Source organism: Camelus dromedarius, chromosome 5, assembly GCF_036321535.1.
Source record: "Camelus dromedarius isolate mCamDro1 chromosome 5, mCamDro1.pat, whole genome shotgun sequence".
Lineage (NCBI taxonomy): Eukaryota > Metazoa > Chordata > Mammalia > Artiodactyla > Camelidae > Camelus > Camelus dromedarius.
Window position 1 is genome coordinate 54,816,547 of NC_087440.1, and position 6,773 is coordinate 54,823,319.

Consider the following 6,773-nt stretch of genomic DNA (forward strand, 5'->3'; position numbering starts at 1 on the left):
TTGCCGAGTCACTCCAGCCCAGCTCTGCCACCCACCAACCTCTTATTGGGTAAGAAGAATGACCCTTTATGTTTTCTTTGCATTTTACATTAGAGAGTGCATTCTATTTAAGGCACATAAATGAGAGGAATAATTCCAAATATTTTGCATGGTACCCGCATATGGAGACTATTTAATAGAAATTTGTTGAATAACTAAATAGGATAATCTTATCATTCTCTTTGTCTCGCTTCAGAATGTACATAAGTGAGAATCTGGCTTTTGTTGGTGTTTTGTTACTTACCTGCCAATTTATTATGTCTTGCTTCAGGAAAGTAAACAGTTTACAGATTGATTAAATAATTAGGTTGGACTTTGTGACAGCTAGCCCTAGACAAAACTGTTAAGACCATGATGATAGCTAACAGTTTTTGATTTTGTTTTAGTTTTATTTTTTATTGAAGTTTTGTTGATTTACAATATTAGTTTCAGGTGTACAGCAGGTAATTCAGTTATACATATACATTTTTTTCAGATTCTTTTCCATTATAGCTTATTGCAAGAAATTGAATATAATTTCCTATGCTATGTAGTAGATCCTTGTTGTTTATCTATTTTATATATAGTAATGTGTAGCTGTTAATCCCAGACTCCTAATTTATCCATACTCCCCCTTTCCCCTTTCACAACCATAGTTTTTTTCCCCTATGTCCATAAGTCTATTTCTGATTTGTAAATAAAATTTGTTCTTTTTTTCTAATTCCACATATAAGTGATATCTTGTATTTGTCTTTCTCTAACTTACTTGACTTAATATGATAATCTTTAGGTCCATCCATGTTGCTGCAAATGGCATTATTTCATTCTTTTTTATGGCTGAGTAGTATTCCATTGTTTGTGTGTATATATGTATATATATGACCACATCTTTATCCAGTCATCTGTCAATGGATATTAAGGTTGTTTCCATGCCTTGGCTATTATTAGTAGTGTTATTATGAATATTGGGGTTCATGTATCTATTTGAATTAGCATTTTCTCTGGATGTATGCCCAGGAATAGGACTGCTGGATCATATGGTAAATCTATTTGTAGTTTTTTAAGGAACTTCCATACTGTCCTCCATAGTGGTTGTACCAATTTACATTCCTACCAACAGTGTGGGAGGGTTCCTTTTTCTCCACACCCTCTCCAGCATTTATTATTTGTAGACTTTTTGATGATGATCATTCTGACCGGTGTGAGGTGACACCTTATTGTAGTTTTCATTTGCATTTCTTTAATAATTAGTGATGTTGAGCATCTTTTCATGTGTCTGTTGGCCGTCTGTATGTCTTCTCCAAAGAAGACATGCAGATAGCACCTCTCAGGGTTGCATCTCACTTCCAGTCCCCTGGAATAGGGACGTAATGGACCATGTAGACAAAGGAGTCCTCTAGATCTGGTGGAACTACCAGACTGATAGAGCCTGGAGTCTTGGTGACTTTATAGAGCAGAGCTGCTATGTCAGTCCAGTTATATACTTGAGAAAGAAATAAACTCCTCTGTTGTTTAAGCCACTAGTATTTTGGGCTTCTATTATTGGCAGCAGAGCCTATTAATTAATCCTAATTAATACAACTGGGGCATACAATTTAGACTTCAGAGTCAGACCTGAAGAAGTACAAATATCTGTCTTACGTTAGTATCCGGCATGATTTACCTGCCTTACCAATCCTGACATCAATCACTGTTGTATAACTCTGGATTGAATAGGGGAAATCCCACATTTGAATAAAAACAACTCTGAATCTTTCCTGTAATCAGACCCCTCCCTGACTTGTAGTCTCAAAGCCTCCAGATGCCTTTCTGTAGCAGTCAAAGACTCCATTTACCATGATTTGAGAAATGATCTTGCCACTCTTTTTGACTACCTGGTTTTTTCTTGTTTGATTCAGCGTTCGAATCTCAAGTTGAGAGCGAGGTTCTAGTGTAAGGTGACAACCATCCTGGTTTGCCTGGGACCTTCCCATTTTTAGCACTGAAAGCCTGGAATCACAGAAAACCCATCATTCCTGATCAAACCAGGATAGTTGGTCACACTGGTTACACTTAAAATATGTTATCCTATTACTTCTCTCAGAGCTTCTGAGTTTTTAGCTACAACTGTCTTTTCACTGTCTTTCTTATTTTCATTGTCAACTGACATTTTGTTGATTGTCCAGTATGTGCCAAGTACAATGTTAGGTGTTGAAGAAATACAAAGAATAATAGGTTAAGGACCTTTTCATCTACTAAAGGAGACAGATGTGTAAACCTAATTATAATTCAGTGTAATAAATACAACTAAAGAGGTAAGTGTGAAATATTTGGGGAATACAGAGGAAGAAGAAATTAAAAGTATTGGATGAGTTGGGAGAGGGAAGGGGACATTTAATCTGCATCTTAAAGAATAGGTATTCATCAAGCAGGAAAGTTGCTAAGTAATTGCTTCTTACCACTTAATCCTTCCTTTGTAATGGAACTTTAATCTGAACTGAAGTTCAATACAAAAAAATCCAGGAAATGGATGCTCATCATTCATGATTTCTTGCCTTTTTATAAAATTTTTATTTGAATCTTTCTCCCACTCAGAAACATGTTCCGGTAGTTCTGGCTAAAGAATGCAAACAGATATTGGATAGATGGGAAGACTAATTAAAAGGGACAGACAGCTGGAGCAAGCCCCCTTTCCATTTCCTCTTACCTTTGCTGGCACTCAGAGGTGACGACTGGCACTGCTACAGCCATCTTGGACCATGCGGCACCTTTCAAAATGAGTTCACTAATGATGGCAGATCAGAAAGAGAAGGAATCTGGCCCCTGACAATTGTGGAGCAACCACAGGAGTCCTGGACTGTTTACCTCAGGACTTTCACAAGCGAGGACACTAATCTTTTGTATATTTACACCATTGCTATTTAGGGTTTTGGGTTATATGAAGTTAAACCTAATCACAATGGTTATAAGTAACAAGTCAAATTTTTAGTGATAACTCTACTGTATTAACAGTCATACACCTACAATTGCTATGCCAGTTTGAGTCAGAATTCTCTGACAGTACAAAATATACAGATATCATTATAGATAATAATCAAACAACTTTTGGCCATATTCTACTTCACCTTGACGTAGGGTCCCATCTCCTTCAGATGTTGAGTCCTTCTCCTCCCACTTCCCCTCTTCTCAAGGTGAGCTCTCTTTGCCCACCAACTCAGCCATTTCATTTTTTCTGTGAATTAGTTAATCTACCACTCCAGACCTCAGCATAGCTCAGCTCTGATGATCATGTGCTTTCTACTCCCCAAAGATATTTTGTTTAGTATAATTTCTCCCCTAGAAAGGATTCTGCATTAACTCAAACTAACATTTTCCCTCTACTACTTATATTATCTCAAAATCCCAAAGCTTTCTCAACCAACTTCTAGCTATTTGTTGAAGTTCTGTATCATTTAATATCCATGGGAAAGCTTGGTCCACAAAGGAAACTCTTAACCAAAAATGTATAGATTGAGTTTATCATGTTAAAAGATAAACTAAGGCATATTAAATTCTCAGGTTTACTTGAGCAAAAATCAGTCCGAGTTGGGCAGCCTTAAAACCGGAATTGGTTTGGAGTGTTCCACAGAAAGGAGCAAGTGAAAAGAAAAGACACAGAAGCAAAGCTAGGAAGCCATCTGATTGGCTGTAGCTTAAGCAGCTGGGAAAGCCTTATTTGGGAAAGCCTAACCTGCCATTTGTGATTGGTTGTTCTTAGGTTTTGATTTCTTAACCTTGAGGCATTTACAGGCTTAGGATTTGGCTTCTTGTTTAACTAATTTAACAATCCAAAGCAATTTTTCCACACTCCATCTGCACAGTACAAATTGCTTTTCTAAATCTAAGAAATATAAGGAATATAATATACCCATCATGTCCCAGGAAAAATTCTGAGTTAATTTTAAGTCCTATTCAGGTATCCAACATATATTTTCTTGATGAAACCCAGAGATGAAAATGTTAGAATTTTAGGCTGGTAGGGAGGTATTTTTGAGCAAGAACCCCACAGTGCCCCCTAGTTTCCAATATAAGAAGTGCCCCTGACCCTCAGCCTCTGAATAGATCTGTCTTTGGCTTCTGCGAACTGCAAAAGAGGTGTAGGGGAGATGGAACTGGAGAAAGGGGTGTATCCTAGCAACAGCTGTAAGCCCTGGGTCTGGGGAAATAGCATCAGGTGAGTCGGTGTATTTACACAGTTGAGGAGAATCTAAAAGGAAAATTGTATAAACTTTCCTCTCCAAGGCTACCTCAATTTCCTTCTCTTAACTCCCTGGTTTTACTTGACCTGTTTCTTCTTTTGGCTTCTTCCACACCTGCCAAAGTCAACTCTTCTTACTTGTATCATATACATAATATTAATTATTATTTAAAGAAATGAAAATTATTTCCAAACTGATAAGAAGATATATATATATCTTTTTATTGAAATCTACACAGAATTATATAAAAGTAGGCAGTTGTAAAATGTGTGAATCCATTTGGGAGATCTAGTTTAATTGAAAGATCAGTGAGACTTTCCAGAATGTTAATGTGATAGGCACATGTGTTTAAAAAGTATATTCCAATCTTCAGTTATTAAAATACCATCTGGCTGTCATGATTGTCCCTATTTCTGAGGATATTTTAAAAGCTCCAGGTTCTACCCCATACAACCAAAATTTCGAGGGGAGTACAAAAATGTTCCCAGCCTTGTATGTTATAATCACCAAACTTAAATAGATTCAAACCATCAAAGACAATAGGCCCTTTTATGGCCAGGCTGGGAAATAGTGTCCAACTGAACAAGGATGAGACAGAGATCAACAAATCAGAGATCAGAAAGCAGAGATACTCAACCCTCACCCCAGATCCCTTCACCACACTTGCTCAAGGTAAGGGAGAGAGCCACAGCTAAGCACCAGTCTAAAACAGACTTTACAGGAAAATCTGTGAAAGAACAGGGATCCTTTGTGAAGAGCATCTGAAAGGCACTGGTTCTAATTTTGGCAGTGGTGTAGAGAAAGAAAACAGTTTGTCATTGTTGGGGAGGGAGAAATTTTCCTCTACCCTTATAGGTTCTTATGGCTGTTCTAAGAATAAAATGGACATGAGATGATTAATAGGAGAAAATTAAACAAAATTTTATTAGCATGTATACATGGGAGAGACCCAGAAAAACTGAGTAACTCACCAGAATGGCTGAAACTCTCATCTTAAATACCATCTTCAGCTAAAGATAAGAGAGGATGTTGGGGTGTTGGGGGGTAGTGTTTTGGGATTTCAAAGGAGAGTCCAGTTACTAGCAAGTTTTTTTTCTAGGAGATAGAGGTGCCCCCTATGACCTCGGTTGGCTCTATAAGACCCAGAATTGACAACCATGAGCCCAGATGCTCACCCTGACACTGTCTTTCAGACATCATTTGTCTACTACCTACCACCTTGCCCCAAAACCCCCACATCAAACCAAATTCCAGTAAGATGCACACCAATTTCCATACTGTCAATGTCTACCAGTTCTTTTGTCAATAGTGATCTTCTTGTGACAGCTATCCTCACCTACCTCCCCTCTGCAACTGCCCTGCTCAGCCTTGAACACAAGGAAGTCATTCACCTCAGGCATCCCCTTATCTTCCCTGATACACGGCCCCAGGTACCCTGCAAAAGGGCGGTGCAGAATGAGAGAATGACTAACTCTAATGACTTTTGCTAGTTAAGTGGCTCTCAGTTATTTGCTTTCATCAAAATTGAAGGAGGACCTAATCATGTTGTCAGTCAATATATCACTTAAGATAATTTGTGATATATCATTATGTAATTTTTCATGTATAACTTGGAGGCAAGTCAAATTATCTAGTTGTCATTAAAACCGAACTCTTGCTATTCCCATCTCTTCAGTGTTTATAAAGACAGAAATTGGAATGGAATGGATCCTGAATCTTGTCTTATTATAGCAATAAATAGTATCCATCCATGGCTACATGAACTAATGCAAAGGTGGGGAACCAACTTGTCATTAAGAACAGATTTCCAATAAAATTCTAATGTTAATATTTGTCACATTTTGTGACATATGTATTTTATTGTGATACATTATATAACAGAAACATAACACAATCCAGAATAACTTGAAAAACATTAGAGCATTATGGTCACAGGCAATATTTTGTTAATTTAAATTTATAAATTCTTTTTGCACAGAGGCTTGACAGTGACAATCAATGAGACTTTCATATATGAATGCTTAGGTTTTAAAAATTTAATTTTATTAATTTTATGCAAGTTGTTTTTTCTTTTATGGAGGCACTGGGGATTGAATCCAGGACTTTAGCATGTGCTGTACTACTGAGCTGTAACCACCCCCCTCAAATATAAATGTTGCATGAAGTTCAGAAGAGGGAAGAGAAATGGAAACACAAGTTTAAGAGAAAAAAATGAAGAAAAAGAAGGGCTTTTTCAATAATTTGTATAGCTGGATGGTGGTAGCAAAGTACTGGAGTGGTTACCTTCCATTGACTACTCTCAGAATGCTGTTGTGGTTCTGTTTTAAAGTCTGTGTTTAAAATACACTGCAGACATAACCTTCACAACTATTTAATCTCATAAAACTTTAAGTAATCGATCTAGCAATGTGTGTGTGAGGCAGAGGAAGCCAGAGGGACACATTGATTTCTGAAATTCTTTTGGAGATACTTGAGCAAAAATGCTTGGTGACAACCACTGTCAGGTTTGAAAGCTTAAATGGCAGAATGTAACCTCAC